The sequence below is a fragment of the Castor canadensis genome, chromosome 10, assembly GCF_047511655.1.
Source record: "Castor canadensis chromosome 10, mCasCan1.hap1v2, whole genome shotgun sequence".
NCBI classification, from domain to species: Eukaryota; Metazoa; Chordata; class Mammalia; order Rodentia; family Castoridae; genus Castor; species Castor canadensis.
Window position 1 is genome coordinate 67,740,151 of NC_133395.1, and position 21,968 is coordinate 67,762,118.

Here is a 21,968-nt window from a genome sequence, read left to right on the forward strand (position 1 = left end):
AGGCCACACCACTATGCTACTCTTTCTACCTGGAATACTAAGAAAAAAATGAAAAATTATAACCTCAAATTTTGTTAAAAATAGAAAACAACTAAGACCCCAGACATCTAAATGGATGGAAGGATTGAGGGAAGCTGTGAAGATGGATTAGGGTATATTGAGAGAATCACAGCTACCATGGACCTTAGAAAGACTCAGCTCAAATACTCTTGCTGCAGTGCAACATGAAGCCCAAAATACCAAAAGGATCTCTTCTTCCAACCCATAAACTTAAGTTTGCAAGTGCACCTGCAGGCAAGACTGAAGAAAGGACCACTCACAGGAAGTGAGTCTTCCTTTTACAGGCAAGAAAGAAAGAATCTTTCCATTTTGAAAATCCCACAGGTGCCCATTATCACTGGCTGGAAAGGTGCTGACACTTGAATGCATTATTATGCGTGCAATGTATAATAAGAATGTGTCATAAGAATGTGTCCACGTGAACTTGAGAATAGTTGTACTACTTTTCTGTCAAGTCAATACCAGGCAAGTAGCTTGCCCAAGCCAAACAGCACTATTTAATGGTGAGTTAAAAAAAAAAAAAACAAATGCAGGTACTAAATGAATAATGACAAAAAATTAGGGAAAAGGGAAATAAAGAAGTATATAAAGAATTCATACCAGAAATGTATAACAAAGACCAGAAAAAATTAGCATCTTACCATGAATTAAAACAAAAGAAGAGCACAAATTAATAATGAAAAAGTCTGTGGCAATGATGGTGAGACTTGTGGGAGAGGGAAAAAAGCATGAGCTACCAGAGTTCAGAAAAGAAAGAAAACCAAAAACGGAGAAAAACTGCAAGGAGGACTATACGCTGTTAAAAACAAAGTAATTTAACAGTAGGAAAATGAAAACAAAATATAAAATGAGAACAATTCACATTAACATTTAAGAAATATGCAAAAAAGATGTAAAATAATACATATATTCTCTAGCTTTGTGTCATGCAGAGTATGTATTGTGCCTCCTTTTCATCCTTTTACTTTGAATTTGTATTTTTATATTTTAAGTGCATGTTTTTGTAAGCAGCATATAATGGGATTTGGTGCCTCGTATTACCCAATCAGAAAATCTTTGCCTTTTTGTTGCACATTTTTAAATTTTGTTACGTTTGGTTATAATTTACAGTGTTGGTTAGATTTAAGTGAAGTATCTTGGTGTTAGATTCAGGTTTGCTTCATTATTTGTTTCTATTCTTTTTTCTGCCTTCTTTTTGACAAATTGAATATTTTCGTTATTCTATTTTCTTTAATTTGTTGACTTAAAAACAGTAATACTTTTGTCTTTAATTTAATTTTGTTTTAATTGACAAATGATAGTCACATATATTTAGGGTGTGATGCTACAGTGCATGCATATTGTGTGGGATGAGTTAATCAGCCTAATCAACATATTCATCACCTCACATACTTATCTATTTTTGTGGTGAGAACTTTCAAAACCTACTCTTTTAATAATTTTGAACTACAGTTCCATGCTGTGCAGATCACTAGAAAGCATTCCTGCTGCCTAACTGAAACTTTGTAACCTTCAATTAATGTCTCCCTTTTCTTCATCCATACCAACCCTCTCCCCCACCCAGTCTCTGGTAATCACTGTTTACTGTGTACCTCTGTGAGTTCACATCCTAGATCGCAGTAATGTGGTACTTCTCCTTCTGTGCTCGATTTATTTCACTTGTCATGAGGTCCTCCAGGTTCATCCATGTTGCTGACACTGTCTTATTCTTTTTTTTTTTTTTTTGGTGGTATCATATTCCATTGGGTAGATAGTCCACCTTTTCTCTATCAGTTCATAGACATAAGTATATGAGTTTATTTCTACTCCATATAAGTTAATTCTACTGCATTGAGCAATATCTCTAACATATTCCAGTACTATGCAGTTTTGGTTACTGTAGTTTCTTAGTAATTTTAGTCATAGGGTAGTGCAAGCTGTCCAAAGTTCCCATAAAAATAAGATTGTTGTGGGTCTTCTGAGTTCCTTGCATTTCTTATGAATTTGAGAATCAGTTTGTCAAGCTCTTCAAAAATTTGAGCTGGGATTTTGATAGGAATGGAACTGAATCTAACATCAGTTTGATGAATAGTGTCATTTTAAGTCTGTTATGAACACAGAGTGTCATTCAGTTTATTTTGGTGGCCTATAATTTCTTTCAATGATATTTTATAGTTTTTAGCATAAAGTCTTTCACTACAAATTTTATGAAAGAATCCATTATAACTTGCTAAACCCACACATAAATATTTTATTCGTTTTTGATACTATTAAATAGTTCTCTTTCATTTTTTTCTTTCTTGGTGGTTTTGGGGCTTGAATTGACTTGTGCCCTAACACTTGAGCCATAACTCCAGCACTTTTAATCTTTTTTGGGGATTGGGTGTTGCATTTTTGCCCACATCCAGCCACAGATTAGAATCCTCTTACCTACTCTTCCCACCTACCTGGGATTACAGATTTGTGCCACCACACCCAGTTTATTTGTTGAGATGGGGGGGGTCTCACTAACTTTTTGCCCAGTTTGGTCTCAAACCTGATCCATCTGATTGCAGCCTCCTGAGTAGTTGCGATTACCAGCGCGAGCCACCACACCTGGCCTTCAGAATTGATGTCATGCTTCATTTTTAAATTATTCAGTGTCATTGTATACAAACATGATTTACTTTTTTAAATCATCATTACATTGTGTATCTTTAGTTGAAATAGATTTTTTTATGGATTCCTTACCATTTTCTCTCAAAAAGATTATGTCATCTGGATTTAGTAATAATTTTCCTTCTTTCTTCCCTACCTGGGTGTGTTTTATTTCTTTTTCTTACTTAATTTCTCTCAGAATCTCCAGTACGTTGTCAAGTAGAAGTGATAAAAATGGGCATCTTCGTGTTATTCTGATCTGAGGAGGAAATGCTCAGAGTGCAACTTTAGCTGTGCATTTCTCAGATGCATTTTACAAAGATGAGACAGTCCTTTCTGATGTCCAATTTGTCCAGCATTTTTATCACTAACTGGCATTGAATTTTGTCAAATGTCTGCTTTATGTTTACTAAGATTATTTTGTGATTTTCCCCATTATTCCACTTGTTCTATTACATGTATTTTTCATATGGTGAATAAAACGGGCATTCCTAGAACAACTCCACTAATCCTTGGTGTATAATCATGTTTAGTGTTTTTGCATTCAGTTTCTTTCTTTTTGTTGAGGACTTTCGATCTACATTCACAGAGACTTGGTTTGTAATTTTTTCTTGTAATGTCTTTGGTTCTGGTGTCAGGTTAATACTGCCCTCATGGAATGGATTGAGAAGTGTTCCTCCTTCCATTTTCAAAGAGTTAAGAGTTGGTATTCATTTAAATATTTTACAGAATTCTTCAGTGATGCCTCCTTTTGGTGGAATGTTTCAGTTTTTTTTCTCTTTTTTGGTAATCACATTTTTACTACTTATGGATTCATAACCTGTGAAGACTTTCTATTTCTTCTTTGGTTTATTTTGGTAGTAATTTGTTTCTCTAGGTTATGTTATTAGCATAGGTTTGTTCCTTTTCAATGCTTTCTAAATTCTGTAATATCAGTGGTAGTATTCTCTGTTCTTTTTCTTTTTTTCTTTTTTTTTTTGTGGTACTAGGAATTGTACCTATGGCCTCTTGCAGGGTAGGAAAGCAGTCTGTCATTTGAACCACACCCACAGCCTTCTTTGTTTCTAAGATAGGGTGTCTTTGACTTTGCCTGGGTTGGCCATGACTCTGGATTCTGCATGCACCACCAAACCCAGCCCCTGTTTCATTCTTAATTTTCATAATTTGGTGTCTTCTCTCTTTTTCTCTTGGTCAGTTTAGCTCAAAGCTTGTCTATTATGTTGATAGTTTAAAAAAATAACATTGGGTTTGTTGATTCTCCTTGTTTTGTTTCCATTCTCTATTTCACTTATATACTAAATACTTTTTAGGATTTTCTTCCTTCTGCTTGTTTTTGGTTTAATTACCTTATATTTGTGTCTTACTAAGGGGAAACTGAAGTTATTGATTTAGGATGTTCTTTTCTAAACAGTCATTTTCAAACATATATTTCCTTCAAAGCACTGCTTTTGCTGCATCCTATAAGTTTTGGTAGGCTTTTTTTTACTTTCATTCATCTCAAAAAATTATCTCTTTTCCCTTATGATTTCTTCTTTGATCTATAGAGTATTTAAGAGTATATCATTTAATTGCTGTATACATGTAGATAGATTTCTGTATAGCAATTAAATATGTAATATAGGGTATATATACATATGTAAGTACATATATAAATTTCCTAGATTTCCTTCTGTTGTTCATTTCTAATTTCATTCTTTTGTGGATATTTGGAAAGATATTTTAGGTCAGTATAAAATTTTAAGATTGACATTCTTCCTCTCTCTGTATTTTAGAGATATTGCTCCACTGTTTTCTCATTAGCAATTTTTCCCCAAGGAGAAATTTGCTGTTATCTCTTATCTTTGTATCATTGTACAAATAGTGTCTTTTTGAAGGGGCATTTGGCTATCTTAAGATTTGTTCTATGTGATTTGCAACAATTTGATTAGCACTACCTTGTTGTAGTTTTTGTCATATTTCCTGGCCTTAGAATTTATTGCATTTCTTGTATTTGTACATTTAAAATTCATATCAAAATTGGAAAAAGAAACCCTCTTTTCCACTTAACCCTCTCCCTTATGAAGACAGTAATTAAACATATATTTGGGTGACTAGATGTGCCTGTTGCTCTTTCAATACTTTAAAATATTCTCTTTCTCTCTGTGCTCTATATGTGCAGTTTCTTTTACTCTCTTTAAGGTCAGTAATTAAAACACTTTATTAGCATACACTAGTTGTACAGGGGGATTTCATTGTGACAGTTCCATATGTGCTTTCAATCTATTTTGATTAAATTCATACCTTCCATCATTCTCCTTTGTCACCTTTCTTAAAACAATCTCAACAGGTTTCATTATTCTTCTTTCTTTCTTTTTTTTTTCATTTATTCATATGTGCATACAATGTTTGGGTCATTTCTCCCCCCATATCCATTGCCTCCTCCCTTTCCTCCCCACCTCCTCCCTCTCCCCCCACCCCCTTGCTTCCAGGCAGAAACTGTTCTGTCCTTATCCTTAATTTTGCTGAAGATAGAGTATAAACAATAATAAGATAGACAAAGCATTTTTGCTAGTTGAGATAAGGATAGCTATACAGGGAGATTCCTAGCATTGCTTCCATGTTCATATGTGTTACATTCTAAGTTGATTCTTCTCGAACTGACCTTTTTTCTAGCTCCTGATCCCCTTCTCCTATTGGCCTCTGTCGCTTTAAAGTTTCTGCATTAGTTCCTTTGCATTGAAGACATCAAATACTATCATGTTTTTTGAGTTTCTTATCTATCCTCATATCTCCCTGTGTGCTCTCGCCTTATCATGTGAAGAAAGTCCAATCACCTTGTTGTATTTGCCCTTGATCTAAAGTCCACATGTAAGTGGCTGAGTAGAATTCCATTGTCTGTTTTCAAACACATATACTCTCTTCCCCCTACCCCTCCCATGGTACCCACATTCTAACAGAACCTGTTTTACCTTCCTGTCCTTCATTTTTAAGTGTATATTAAATGTTCTTCAAAAGGGTTTTGCTACAGCATTTCACACATGCACATTTGTGAATATACATCTGCATGTGCATAACCCCCTCTATTATTCTCTCTCTCTTTAGCTTCAATCTGTGGTGATTTGTTCCATCCAAGGTGTTTTGCTTCTCACATATTGTAATTATTACCCTTTTCTGTTTATATTTTTTATTTTCTAGGATATAAATGTAACAATGCCTATGGTACCTTTTCTGCTGATTCTAGTATCTTTGTGAATTCTGGATCAGTTTTAATGCATTATATTTTTTTCCTCATCGTGGGTTTTATTTTCTTTCATATTTATATATATAACAATCTTTGGTTAGGTGATAGATATAAATCTTACTTATAATGTTTACTTATAAGTCTTTCAGGTTTTGGAAGCTAGACATTTTTGTGTTCTTGTAAACACTCTTCAGCTTTGTTCTATGACACAGTTGAATTACTTAGAAAAATGGATCTCTTTGGGTTTTGATTTGAATATTTATTTGACAGAACTAGATCAGCATTTAGCTAATAATTAGCAGTTAGCTAATTATTTCCTGCTATCAAAGCAGAATTCTGTGTAGTCTGCCCAAACCCCAAGCATTATTAAGTTTTTCCATTCTGGCAGGTGGAGCACAGGCTATCCCTGGCCCTGTGTGAGAGTTGAGCACAGTTCTCTCTCATCGGCTCAGAGGACTCCATCCTGACCTCAGAGAACATGTGCTTGTGCTGATGTCACTGTGTTGAACAGCTGTGGTTGCCCCTCTATAGATCTCTGGGTTTTTGTTTATGCACCATCTCCCCTCTGCCATGCTAGCCTGTGAGCTTTGGCCCTGGAGCTCTTCCCAGATTCTCAGCTTTGACTGTCCAGCTGAGGGACTCTGTCAGGCTCATTAAGACATGATCCTTGCTTTTTGTTACTTTAGTCTGTCAATGGCTCCTATTCAAGTTATGAATTGGGTCAGCACATAAGTGCTGTCTTGAGCAGCCTGTGCCTTTGCCACCTGCAGGCTTGTTACTTCTCTTATTGTGCCTGAAGTTATTGTGCCGGAAGTTTGAGATATGTGAAATCTTTGTAGCAGTATTTTTATAGCACACAAGTGAGTGATTCAGTTGTTCAAATAAAACTCAGGAACTTTACTAAGAAGTAAACTTTTTGGTAATTCTTTCCACCAAAATGTTATTGAAGGAATTCATTGAAAAAAGGTAAATTAAAAAAAATATAGAAGTACTAAGGGAAAGTACTTTTTTTCCTGTTGACTAAATTAAAGAATATAAGTTTTTTCTCACATGGTTTCAATATTCTAAATAACTGAGGTTAGTAAGGACTTCCTCTCAATTTTCTGAGGCTTGAAAGATCTGTCCTTGGTTGATTGTCTTCCAACAGTGTTCACTGCTAGCAGGATTCTTGTCAAGTTACCATTGTGAATGAGAAGAAAATAAGACTAAAATGGAATCTTTATCATAGCTTCCTATCACATGTCTTTAATTCAAGTACATAAACATATTATCTGGTAACAGAAACAAATTTTATAAATAATATAAATTGTAAAGTATAAGGAAAATCTCTTTTTAAAAGAAAACTCTACATGATATTCTTTTGAGAGTCTTACCATTATGCCATGTGAACTTCACTCCACATGGATGGCATCTGCAGACTGAGCTGTTTGTTACACAGACACTGAGAGGGAAGTTAGCAGGTGAAGCATTTATTAAGAAGTGCCTTTGTAATCAGCATCCGTGGAGGAGAGAGAAAAGAAAGCAAGTTTGGCAAAGATAAGAAGTTGAGGGCTAGGTACAATGGCTTATAACTGTAATCCCAGCTATTTAGGAGGTGGAGATAGGAGGATTGTCATTCAAAACCAGCCAAGACAAAAAGTTGGCAAGACCCTGTTTCAAAGAACAAGTCAATCATAGTGGTGCACATCTGTAATCCCAGGTGTGTGAATCCCAGGTATGTGAGAGGCAGAGGTAGGGGCATCATAGTCCAAGGCCAGCACGGGACAAAAGCAAGACTGTTTCTGAAAATTAACTAAAGCACAAAGGGCAGAGGGCATGGCTCAAGTGGTGGAACTCTTGCCTAGTGAGCATGACACCTTGAATTCAAAACCCAATATCACCAAAAAAGGGTGATTGTGGTTTCAATGTCTGTGTGATATTGATTGATCCCATTGGGTGCCTTTCAGATTTCCTTGATTCCGAACATGATGAATGGACTTTGTATTCCTGCATCAGCCAGTCATTGATGTGTCCCCATACCCACAGGTAAAGCCTTGGTGTAGTGGCTCTGTGAATTGAGGTGATCCCTATAGGATCTGGCAAGCAACTGAAAGCTGTCTCTGATCACACTCCCAGCTGTTGAAGCAATGGTGCCTTCAGTAAAAAGACCTGGTACAGGAGTTGCCCCGCCAAAATATTTTCTGAGACTCTTAGCTACAGTAACCATGGCCTCTCCAGTGTCATTTGTTAATGTGATGCACCCCTCTTTTTCCTACAAAAGTCATTGCACTAGGTACAATCCTTCCCACTCCTGATGATTAAAAAAGCATAAGCCAATGTGTTTTATGAAATACATCTGCTACTGTTTTGATTTTCTTCTCAGTTTCATTAAAGATCTTTTAAAGGGCCATGACCTTTCGTCATTTCAGTGAATGACTTAAATCTAACACTAAGACTAAAATTTGATATCACAGTTTTGAATGCATAGAACATTATTTTCTTCATAGTTATGTTCACTGCCTTTTTTCAACTCTAAAGAAAGATAAATAAGTCACAGGAAAACAAAGGAAAAGAAGTGAGAGGACAGGGGTCTTTCAGCACCTGTCAGATGGAAAGAGATCTGTGACCAAAAGGGTGTCAAAATCTTGTTTTGAAAATAAGTAGAAAACATATTTATATAATTCAATTGATGATCTCATAAATGGTGGGGGTGTTTTAAAAGTCTTACTTAATCACCCTAAACTTTTTTTCTCATATCAGTTTGTCACTTATTTCAGAAATACAACTGACACAAATGTAAGCCTAACCTGTGACTCATTCTGAAAGGGTGGAGAAATGTGTACATCACTGTTGCTTCTCTTTGGGCATGGGAATGCACTGAGCATCTGGTCAGCTATCCTCAGTGAACTTTCTCCCTTTAAACACTAGAGTGGGACCAGAACTAAGACTTCCATGGTGAGGTGCAGGTGGCAGTGGAAGAGAAACCATATGTCACACATGCCCTCAAAGAATTTGCAATTTACCATATTTTTTTCTTTAAGAAGATACTAAAATGTATGATTATGACTCATGTTTAGTAAGGTAAGGTTCTTGAATTTCAATTAATTAAACAATACTATTAATATTATTTGAGAGTCTGAAAAATGAGTATGATACTTAAATGTCTTATGTTGTAAGGTTCTTTATTGTTTATCAATTTCTAATTTAAATGCTCAAAGAATAAACTTGAATAAGAATCAAGAATCACTCACTCTTCTTTGTAGATATATATTTATTTATGAGCATTGATGTTGGTCAGGAAGGACTGGAGGTTTAGGAAGAATTGTTGTAGCATTTTATTTCTGTGTATAGAGGGACCAGAGAAAATGTGTGTTTGGCTCATGAAGTTCTTATCAAATGTGGAGAAAGGGCAGAAAAAGAAGTTGACACATATAGTAACTCCATTATTTTTCAGAGCACATCTGAGTTTGTAAGTTGCCCCAGAAATCATTTTTTGTATACTGATTGAACAGCTCCACTGGTTCCTTCATAGTTTGAGTTTTCATAAGATAATTCTTTGAGACTGAAGACTTAAGAAAATCTCAGCCCTCTTGAAGAATACGGTAGTATGCTGTCACATCCTAGTGATCCAGAACTCAACAGACTGTCAGAGAGAGTCAAAGCCCACTCAAGCAGTATGAGGAGAAAAGACACAGGATTTTATGTTCAGTCTTGCTATTCACAGAATGTTCTCTCTCTTCCCCTCCTCAGTTCCTCAGAGAAAACAGTGAAGAACAATGATTATACTTATACTGCTGACCTCCTACTTTTCCTTTGAAGACCACCCAGACTAAATTAACTCTCTTTTTATTCCCAAACACAAATCTTTCATATTTAAGATGCACTAAATTGATGCATAATAGGAACAAAGGGAAGAATTTTTCAGATACGGCTATATTTTGGGTCTTGAATACCATCCAAATATTGAAGGCTTGGTTCCCAGCCTGAGACACTATTGAGAGGCAGTATAACTTCTAAGATGTGTAACTGAGTGGGAGGAAGCTGGCCCTTGGAAGGAATACTGGGAGCTTGGCCCCTCTGTCTCTCTCTTTGCCTCCTGGCTATCACAGGGGAACTGTTGCTTCTGTTAAATGCATACTCCTGCCATGATGTGCTGCCCCATCACAGGCCCAAAAGCAGTGGAACCAACCTACCATGGGTTGAAACTATGAATCCAAGTAAGCATTTCTTCCTTATAATTTGTCTTTGTCAGGTATTTTGTCACAGTGACAGAAAGCTAATACAGATACACTAATGTCATGCAGTTGCCAAGGAGTTCTAAATACCTGAAATATGTGTTTGCAATTATGTTTCTAGGCTTCCTTACTGTTGATAGGGCTTAGTGAAATATTAAATATTCCCTGGGGAACAGTAACAACACCAAGAAGGCAGGTTTTAACTTGCATTTCCTTTTGTTTTTAGACAAGGTAATAATCATGTACTATATATGAGGCTATCTTTTGATTTGTACTAAAATTGAAGTTAACAGATGGAGATCACACTGTGTAAAATATTGCCATTGGCATGGGAGAGGTAAAAAGTATGCTGTCAATCCAGGGGCACTAATGTACAACTGTAATTCTAGTATGCAGGAAGCAAAAATAGGAGGATCATGAGTTTGAGACCAGCCTGGGTTATATAGTGAGTCTCTACTTCAAAAAAGAAAAAAAAAAGACACAAAATTTAAAAAGTGTTCTGCTTATCTCTGAAATGTGACATTCTTAATTGGTATTTGTAAACACTGACAATTTTGTATAGTTAGCTCCCTTGGGAATCTTTCAATGTCATGAATTTAGGAGTTATTTTTTCCTGATCAATGTTCACTAGGCTTATAGTTGAACTCATGAAACCCAACAAAAGCATCCTTCTTTCTGGGAAAATTCCATTTTCCCAATTTTATGTTATAGATTTATTCTTTATGTGACTTTACCTTATTCTTCCTCTATCTCTTTCTTGGTGACATCTCTGACTCTTCTCAGTTTTATTTAGAAATGCAAACAGTGGTTTTCTTTTTTCACTAAAACAGTGCTTAATCAGTGGAATTTATCAGAGTTACAAACATTGAGATCTCTGCTCAGAAGGACCAGCTGAAGAATTTCACTCAGCGCACTTGAGTTACTGACTTGCTGTCATGATACACATGTGAAGTACAAAGCCCTTGACAACAAACTGGAAGTCATAGGTTTCAAAATTTTGAATGTTTGTAGTAATTGCCAGAGAATGTTTCTATTTTCCAGACACTCTGCTAGAAAAGCATACTTTCCAAAATAATGTGAAATATAGCCTTCCAAAGAGAACGACCTCAGGGTCTGATAATATATGAAAGAAAAGTCCCTCTCAACCAACCACCCAGGCCCTAGGACCTTGATGCTCGTTGGAGGTATTCTTCCGTAAGTATAAAAGAAAATCACAGACTTATATTTAAAGGAATAGAAACTACTAATCCAAGACTTACTCTAGTGAAGGCATTAAGAAAAGGAAAGGAGAGAAGGTGTTTATACAATGTGGTAAAAACACTACAGGTATGTTTTCTTATTGTATAAGTGGACATTTAGCTTCTCATTGATGGAAATAGGGTGCTCATAGTGTGTTTTCATTACCAAAATTCATTACCATTAAGTTGCACACAACCCAAAGGTATTATTTCCCGAGCATAGAACAAAAAGTAATAAACAGTAGTGTTCCTTGCCTCATACAGTAAAAACAGCAAAAATTTTTTCAGTAAGAGCTCTGTTATGGACCTGCAATTTTGCACAGAGTATTCTGAGGAGGTTAGATAAAATGTTCTGTATTTACATTCCAGATAGGAAATTTTGTCATCTATTCATTATATATTTATAGTAATATACAATATGTAAAAATATAATGCCACCTGTAATTACTAATTGTATGTAATTAATTTTTCACAGTTTGCTTATATAGTTCTTAGTTGTTGGGACACCTGTGGGAACATTTAAAATATCTTTTGCATTTCTTCATGTGTGTGAAATATTGGACATATTACTCCCAAACTTATTTCCTCACATCTAAAACAGGTACACTTCCACCCGGGATTGATAGAAGAATCCATATATTCAAAACACTTTGAAAGGGTGAGGCATTGTTTATAAATTATGTACATATTTGTTACTCAAAGTACTCAAAGCACATTGCTGTTATTATAGGTTCATCACATAAAATCTAAGATACAGAAATGCTTTCTAACCTATTAAATACAGTATAAACTCTCATAGTTAAAACTTTTTCTCTTAAAAGAATAATGTCCTTTTATAAATCAGTCAAAAGTTCTTTTTTCATTTCTCCAAAGAACAGTTATCTACTTTCCACAGTTCTTTGCAGTTCAGATTGAAGTCTAAACCTCTGCAGGAGTGAAGTGTGTGGACTCTGAGGACTCCTTGGCCCAGACAGCCTTGCATCCAAGCCCAGTGCACCCCTCAGTAGTTGTGTGACTTTAGGGAAATACCTCCATCTCTCAGTGGTCTGTTTCCTCTGCTACACTGTTACCTCTTTTGGGATCAGTGAAAATAAAATGAGATAATATATGTAAAGCACCTGGCAGAGTGCCTAGAACATACTAAGTACAGCGAATACCAGTTTTCGCCATGATGGTCCTTCTCTGGAATTTTCTAAACAGTTCCCTCCTCCATGACTGTGCCTGCCTCCTAATGCATAAAGCATGTCTTGAGCATCTGGACCATCAAGAATGTTTCTATCTGAATTGACCCTTCCAGCCAATTTTGACTTTTAGATTGCAATCATCAGGAGTCACACACAGGCAGAGAACCTGAAATCCAACCTTAACAAGTGAATACAAGGGGGGTCTTTTTAATGACCTTCCAGCCAATTTTTACTTTTAGATTGCAATCATCAGGAGTCACACACAGGCAGAGAACCTGAAATCCAGCCTTAACGAGTGAATACAGGGGGGTCTTTTTAATGACCTACTGTACATGTCCCCAGTGTTTCTGGATCATCTGGACCCAGCAGAGCATAAGTCAAGCCCCTTTTTGTCTTCAAGCCTTGGTTCCACCTCCTTCCCATGCCTGTGCTGTGGTTCCTTTGATTTTTCTCAGAATTCACTCCTTTCTAATCAGCTCACCACTCTCCACTCCACACAACAATGGATTTTGTAGCTGTCCTGCCAAATTTGCATTATGAGATATGAGTTTCATAAAAGCAATGAGCATATCTGACTTACTTGCTTCCAATAGTCTTTCAGCATTTCATAGTGTCTGATATCCATTACTACCTATATATACTTATTGACTGGATAAATGAACTGATAACTTCCAAAAGAATGGCAGAACATGTTTCAAATATACTGACTATCCTTCTTACTTTCCTTATTTGCAAAATCTAATTCACAGAGGAAAAATTAGTGTCTTCCTCCTTCGCACTCCTATAACGTACAGCTCCCTTACACACAAAGGCTCTTATCAAGTAACTTTTTAATAAGAGGAACTACTTACTTTCTTGGTCCTTATTGGGCTGAAGCTTTGATGACAATTTTTTGATGAAATCCACCTTATACAGCTCTCAAAGGGATTCTTTAGTTTAGTGAACACAAGTTAAGAATTTCTTTGTTCACATTATGGAAAAAGAACTGCATGAGTTTATTATATTGTTAGCAAGCATATTTATATAACCTTTTAAGAACTATAAAAACAAAATATGTACCTTTGAAACATCTAATTGCTTTTAGTTGAAATTTGAGGAAAGCCTTTCATAAATATTACAAAAATATTTCTGATGAAACCTGGATTTTACTTTTAACAATCTATTATTATTTGTTTATCCCCTTTAGTAGCCCATGTAATTCTGCTTTGGAATGGCCTTCTCTTTGTCCAGACTAGTTTAACATAAACTGTGAGAATATTTAATATCCATCTGTTCTTGTAAATAGTTACTTATGTAATCTTGGTCCATTCATTTACCTGATAAAACAGAGTCAGTTATTATCAAGGAGGTGGTGGGAATTCAGGAACAAACCAAGAAGTCCTTGCTGTTAAAGAGAGCATGTTAAAGTATGGTGGAAGAGAAAGATAAGAAATTAGAGAATATAGTGGAGTTTTTGAGTGGTAAGAATAGCTATTGGCTCAGAGCAATGAAATGTAGAGGAAAGAAGGTAAAACAACCATTCCTGGGGTAGAGAGAGTCAGGTAACTCTCCCAAGATGAGGTGGTGCTTGAGTTGACTCTTGAGTCAGGTGGAGAGAACCAAGTAGGCCAAGTTGACTTGCAGATAATGAAATTAAGAAAAGATATTCCTCGTAGAAGAAAGAATAATTATGCTCTTAGAACAAAAGCTACTTGAAAAGAGCTGCACAATGCTGCAAATGCTGATGTTTTCTACACATTGCTGACTTTCCATTCCCAGGTCCTCTTCTTTTATTTTATATACAAACATAGTGAGCACATTTTTCCTGTTGTGTGTCTCAATGTTGAAAAGATATCAACAGTTTTGATCTTTGTCAGGGAGACAACAATTTCCAGGGTCCATCCTGAAAATAAACTCCATTGTGCAAAAGTTATTGGCCCTTTAAGCCTTTTAGGCTGTGAGAGTTTTCAAAGTTATTAAGTGCTCATGACACTGGATCACATTTCATAGCCACTGTTTTGTCTCTAGAATTGCCACCATCAATATGTGAATACTTCCTTTGGCAAAGAAAAATATTCTACCCACCTGAAACCTGACCAGTACATTGTCTAAAATCCACAAAAGTCTCAATAATATTATTGTAATGAATAAATATTTTATCAAATGACTAATTGTACTTTTGTTGCAAATATTAATTGATTTGTGTGCAAATTCCCTATAATACTGACATGTTAGGATTTTGGGTAGGGCTGTTCTTTTTTATCATTGTTAACATAACTTTACCTCTCTTTAAGGAATATAGCCCAAACTTTGTATATTTTGTCCCATACCTTAATTAATGGTCAGTATCCCCTGGACTGGGAACTTTAAAATATAATGGGGATAAAAAGAGGTGACTTAAATATCTTTAGAAAATAATATTTTATCTAGATATTATAAAGATAAAGGCACAAAGAACTGGACACACACTTTATTGTTACCTGTAAATCATATTATACAGGGGTATACTTAAGCAATTCTGAAACTTTTGCATGTATACAGGTAAGCCAATAGGTTGTAGGTAAAAAGAAATAGATTTCTTATTGTCAGAAAAAGAAGTTACAAATAAGCAAAAAGAAATGCTAGAATAAACCTTTCACTCTGTCTTTGTGTGTGTGTGTGTGTGTGTGTGTGTGTGTGTGTGTAGAGACAGAAACAAAAATAAATATGTTTGTGTATATGGTATCCCTACTATGTATTTCCTCTCTCTGTCCACTGAAAGATCCTTTTAATGAAAGGAACTTGGCTCCTTTGAGAACTTGTTGCTTCTTGGACTGAGGTAGGAGAAATTGAAGATGAGTGTGAAGGAGGGCCAAAAAGCAAGTACTCAAATGCGTATCTGTAAGTAAAAAGGATGGAAGCATGTAAAAAGACCATAGGTTCCTACCTGGAATAGTTTGCATGGCCAAAGCTGATACGGTTTGATCAATCAAAGAAACAATAGCATTGTAAATTATAATTCAAAAATAAGACAAATATCCATAAATCCATAATGATAATATGATAAATAAATGGAGGTAGAAGAAGACCAGTTATCCTCAAGGTAGAATTCCAGATAATAAATGTAGAAAGAATGAAGGAAATAGCAAATCATCATTAAAACACCAAATAAAAACTGTTTCAGAAACGATCCTCTGAGGAATGCCAAAATCAGTTGGCCAAAAGCTAAGGCAGAAAAAGATATTTGCACTCACTCAAAGTATCCCTCCCAAATTTGCATTAATTATTGCTATGCTTGTAACAGATATCCAAAACCTCTTTAACAACCCTCCCTCTAGGAAATGAAGTTTAATTCCCCTTATCCTGAGAATGGCCTGGACTTGTTGATATTTTTCTATGAAATTAAAGAGCATGGAGAAAACTAGCAGGCATGACTTTAACTGAGTGATTACAGTTATAATCACCAGAAAAAAGAATCTTGGTGATGCTGTGCAATTATACAGTGAGATGGCCACATCACCCCAAATCTGTAAACTCAGTTCAATAATGAGAAAAAGTCAGGGAAACCTACATAAACAGAAACTCTATTAAATACCTGACCAATAATCTGCAAAGCTATCAAGGTCTAATAGTGGGAACAATTAGGAAACATGATAACTAGATACAATGGGGTATCCTAGAGTAGATCCTGGAAGAGAATAAGAACTTAGATCCACACCAAAAAGTTGTGATCCTTATCAAGTCTGTAGTTCACTTAAGAGCATTTTATCAATTCTAACTTTTATACTTGAAAAAAGAAACATGTTCATAAAACATATTAACAGTAGGGAAAACTAAGGACAGTAAAGGAATTCTCTGTACTGGCTTTGTGTAACACTTCTGCAAATATAAATTCATTCCAAAATTTAAAAAAAAGGTAAAGAAAATAATACAAGTATCTTAAACCCAGATTAGCCACTCACAAAGTTATTATTTATTTATTTATTTATATTACTAGGCAAGCATTCTACCACTGAGCTACATCCTCAACCCAACAAATATTTTTAAATAATCAGAGCATTTGATTAGTAATGTCTTTTTCACATAGTATAGAATTATCTTCATAGATTTATATGTGATTTCAAGTTTTCAGGCTTTTTTATTTTCTTGTTTCCATCTTCCGAAATGACCTTCTGCTTTTCTTACTTCAAAATCCAGCTCAAATATTACCTTTCCATTTAGCTTCACAAGTATCTATAAATCTTTCTAAATTCTTTACTTTAACATTTATGATATGATACTTGCTTCTTTATGTGTTTCTCCTGCCTAAAAATAGGAACTTCCTAAAAGAGAGAGTCATATCTTTATTTTTTTAGCACTCATTTTAATGCCCCATGACAGGAGACGTTCAGTGAAGTTTCCCTGGATGAATATACAAATGAATAATTATTTTGCTTTAAGTGTTTCTCTTGGTTATCATACTTAGTTATGTGCTAATGTACTAAAAGATTCATGCCCTTCTCTCTTTATTTACCTCTTCTTTCTTCTTTCTTCTCATTTCCTTTTTTTCCTTCTTAACTTAATAGGTCCCATAACAAAGTTTCATTTTAGGAAGCCCAATTTAAACAGGTTATTTAGTCGCAATTATGGTTCTCAGTTGCAACTCAAATAGAATGGTGAAGTCGAGTGACAGATGAAGAACTAGAACTGTGATGTTTTAACTCATTCTGACTGTTTTCAGAGGCATGTGGCACTATCTTTAGGTAACTTGTGTATATCCTCTGCCAGAAATCAGGCATGCCTAATTTTTAAGGTGTTTTGGTTTTTTTTTGAAATTGTCTTTACCATTTGGGCAAAACAATGTCAGAAATCTTTTATGAGCTGCACTTCTCAGAGCAATAAAATATGTTCCATTTAGAGCAGATTGCTTTTTTTTATGTATGGCAAAAGTAAAATAGAATAGCTTCTCACTTAGATACATATTCTTCCAAATAGTTCCTCTTAAAAAAGATGATAAAATGCTTGATCAGTTGAAGAATTGTGAAATCAATAGCTTATTATTGTATACATGATTTATTAGTATACATTACTCTACTGATAAATTTAAAATATTGAAAATATTTATTTTAGCCAGGCACAGTGGACCATAACTGTAATCTCAGCTACTCTGGATATGTAGAAATCAGTAAGTTCTTGACATCTCATCTCAACCAGTAAGTGGGCCATGGATGTGCCCATGTCTGTCATTCCAACTACATGGGAGGTATAAATAGAAGGAGCACAGTCCAGGTGGCCAGAGCAAATAGGTGAAATCCTATCTGGAAAAATAATTAAAGCCAAAAGGTCTGGGGTTGAGGTCAAGAATAAAGCACCTGTCTAACAAGTAGGAGGCCATAAGTTCAAATCTCAATGCTACCAAAAAGTATATTTTATTTAAAATATTTTACTGAGTTCTAGATTATGAAGTTAATATCAATGTTGTATGTTAATTTTATGGTTTATATTTGCTGATGATATACCCATTGTTTTTATTTAATGCCCTGTTCTATTTTATTCATACATTAGTTAATTGCATGCATTTCTATGTACAGGTACAGATTTTATCAATTTACATAAACATATATATTGCTTCTCTAGTATTAGTAACTTATTTGTGCCTCTACTAATATTATGAGATACTGTTATACATACTCAATCTTACAAGCCAAGGTTGAAAGAACTAAATATTGAATATATGACATGGTAGTAGATTTTTAGAAACTGTGATCATCTTATAAACTCTAAATCTTGCTGAACAATCTCTCTCAAATATCTTGGAAATTAATTTTATGATATTAATTACTTCCTGCATTGAAACAAAACTGTGGAGAGATGTGTATCAACTATGGTATATGCTTTTCAGTTTACACTTTTTTTAATTTAAAGGAATATATGTGCAATTTAACCACATAAAATATTTTCAAAAGTTTACATCTAGAAATGCAGCAAATACAATGAAACTAATGACCATTGACGAAATGCCTACATATCTGCCACCTTGTGTACTTCATATCACCTTTGCACAGCACCAGTCCTACATGTGGACATCATTATTTACCTTGGTGTTTGGAAAGACAGTCTATGAGGAAACAACATAGAAGAATAAAATAGTTCATATAACAAGTGTGAAATGAGCAGCTAATAGCAATAAAGAAATTATATGTAAAATGCAATGCATTTTCTGTAAATGTCACTGATTTGGTGAAAGATCCCTGTAGCTTCTCATGACTTTATTATTATCTTGTATTTATTTAAAATAATTTTTTCATCTTCAACTATGTGTTTACTGACACTTCCAAATAATCATATCCATTTCTCAAGATGATGTTTCACTATATTCACTCTTTATATTACACTTAATAAAAGCATCTTATATGTCACACTCATTTTTTTCCTTCATGATTGTATGCTGTTATGCCTGAAGTTATAGGACCACAATAATTTTAGTTTCTAGTGACTGAAACCTAATTGAAAATAAATAAGGAAAAATACAATATTGATTTATATAACTCTTTTTTCTCTTTTTAATCTCAATAGTATTATGGTTTTAAATTTTTATTATGATAAAATATTACTGTGTAACATAAAGTATCATTTTAATCATTATGTGTAAATTCAATGCCATTAATTACATTAACAATATTGTGAAACCATCAAAAAACAAAAACATCTAAAACAATTTTTATTAACTATATTTCTAATAGATCTCTTATCTTCAGTTTTATTGTATGTACAAAATGTGGAATTCACATTGTAATAACTAGTTTACTTCTTAGCACTTATATTGTTGATTTTAGCTGTACTAGGCTGTAATTATAATATGTCAAACATCTTTTTTCAAGTAAGAAAATCAAATATTCATCGCTATTCCAATGTGAGGTACTAAGATATAGACAAAATATTTGATTGATCGATGAAATTTTTCCACTTTTCATTTAAATGTTTATCACTGCATGATGGTAGCCTATGAGGCATTTAGTATCACGATGCTTTGGGATTTTAATTTTTAATGAAAATGGAAAAACTCACAAGTATCAAATACCAGCTCCCCTAGAGAAGTCAATGATTTTATAATTTTCACAAATCAGGAATTATTTACAGAATTAACAAACCTAAGGTGACGTAGGATCACATCTACTAGAATTAGACTGCATGCTGGTAGTTTACTTCCTCCATTGTCTTGAAGGCAACTGAATCCCCAAGAAGCAGAGAGAAATAACTGGAGTCTGAGAACTGCTGCTATTGGGCAGGAGTTGTTTAGATGGTTCTACTCTCTAGGCCACAGTGTGTTCTCATTTCTTAAGACAATATTTTAAGTTAGCTTATTTCAACTCTTAGGATAAAAGATGACTTTGGTTTTCTCTTGTTAAAGTGTAAATGAAGATTTGATGAAAAAATAAGATGTGCTATTTATGTGAATAATCCTACCATATCTCCTAAGCACCCAGAAGATAGTGGTCTTCAGTTTAGAAGGATATGCAGTTACGCATGAGATTGCTTTTTTTTCTTTGTGTATGTTTTTCTCTTTTTTGTTTGTTTTGAGACAGGGTCTAGCTATGTTGCCCAGGTTGGCCTAGAACTCTCCATCCTCCATCCTCAGTCTCCTGAGTGACTAAGATTACAAGCATGAGCTACCATGCCCAGTTTATAGGGTTGTCTTTTATAATATTTATACCTTCTACTTTTCTTTTAATCATATATTTTATGGATGTTAAAACTCCATCTAAATTGATATTCAGTGAACAGAAAAGGGAGTGAGGGTTGCCATACAGTACAATTCTGCTGAACTTTAACCTCCTAATCTTTGTTTTCCTTTGGGAATGAAACCCAGACTTAATTACTTATCATTGCTTCCTTTTTTGGTTGCCTCCAGTAGTGAATTGTGCCAGATCAACTGCAGGGGACTATGATTGGGAGTTAGTGTGGGGGAAGATTAGGTGCCTCAGGCTTGCAGTGAATCTTTTTTAGACACATGTCAGCAGGCCTTTATGAGCCTGGAAATATTTCCCCAAAGAGAAGAAAAGTCAACGAAAGAGAGACAAATAGGACTGAGTCTGTTATTACTGTGAGTATAAATCAGTACTGCAGCTGGGGCTCCATGGGACTGACATTTAGGAGAGGTCCAGAAGTGTTGCCGAGGACTCAATAGAACTCTCTGACAGCTGGTGATGAGGATGCTGAGGAGCGGAATCAAGGAACCCACTACACAGGTAATTCATCACTGCACCACAGGGGAACATGATACTGGGAAACTGAATAGCTGTTCAGTAGCATAGAAAAAGGCTCAAGGTATAACACAGGACAAGAAAAACTGAACATAGAATAAGGAAAGGCAATGAGACCTTTGTCAAGTTAGTTAATCCCTGTACTTATCCCATGGGATATGGGTAGCAGTATTACACAAAAGGGTTCTCCTGAGGATTGGTTGAACTCATAACACATAGAACATGGAATAGTGGCTGCAGACTAAGTATTCTGTAAATGCATTTTGTCATTGACTCAGGTTACTGAGATTAAGGTAGAATCTAAACCTCTGGAGATCTAGCAATAAAGTTCCTAGAGACCAGCCTCATTGAGGAAATTCTTGGTCCTGTTTGTCTTAACCAAAAGTTGCCTAGGAATATGGGGTAGAATTTAACCTGAAGGATTTTGCCATGTTTGATTTTGATTTCTACTGAAACCATCAGGAATTTCATTACTTATCTTTTTGCTGTGTTTTCTGTATGCCACACTTCGTGGCTGATTCACCTTGTGGAAATCATGAAACTTCTCTGAGCCACAGAAACTTCTTGTTATCTTTCTTATGACTTTTTATAATGATCTCAAAACTCCAAATTCAGATAATCACTAAAAAGTTTGGCAATTGATGGAAAGTAAGAAGAGTCCTTAAGTAAATTCTATGATATAACAAAAAAGCTTTAGGAGATACAACAGGAAAGTCACAATATAAAGTTAGGACTAGTTATGAGCAGTGACATTTATTCTAAATAAACCAAAAGCTAGCATAGGTTGTAGAGTTGTTTTTCATCTCTGTCACTTTAAGAATACTGCTTTCTCTTCTGGGAATTCCTTTCTTCCACATAGTCAGTGTGAAAATATGTGCTGATAGTTAAATATGTAGATAAAGTCACATCTCCTCTAGCAAACATTTCCTTCCCCCTAGGTACAGTGACAGTAGTCTCTTACTTTTCAAGCTTATCTATAGTCTCACTTTCTGAGGTTTCTATTCATTAAATGGAAAATTCCAGAAATAAATCATTCATGAAATCTTGTAAGATCTCACTCACTCCATCCCACCTGAGACATGAAGCATCCTTTTGTCCACTGTACCTATACTCTATATGCTACCTGCCTATTAGTCATGTGGTAGTCATCTCTGATATCATATAAGATATCTTGGTATTGCAGAGCTTGTACTCAGGTAGCCCTTCTTTTACTAGATAATGGCCTCAAAGTGCAA

The 21,968-nt window shown here is 34.9% G+C and overlaps 1 protein-coding gene across 5 annotated transcripts in view; it reads left to right on the forward strand.

Annotated features, from left to right (window-relative positions):
• Nucleotides 1–21,968, forward strand: part of Trpc4 (transient receptor potential cation channel subfamily C member 4) — a 222,632-nt gene that overhangs the window by 21,992 nt on the left and 178,672 nt on the right. The window contains exon 2 of one of the 5 annotated variants that reach the window (XM_074043503.1): nucleotides 7,843–7,921. The exons of the other annotated variants lie outside the window; for them this stretch is intronic. The gene's annotated coding sequence lies outside the window, so the exon portion shown is untranslated. The remainder of the gene's footprint in view (nucleotides 1–7,842; nucleotides 7,922–21,968) is intronic. 5 annotated transcript variants of the gene reach the window in all.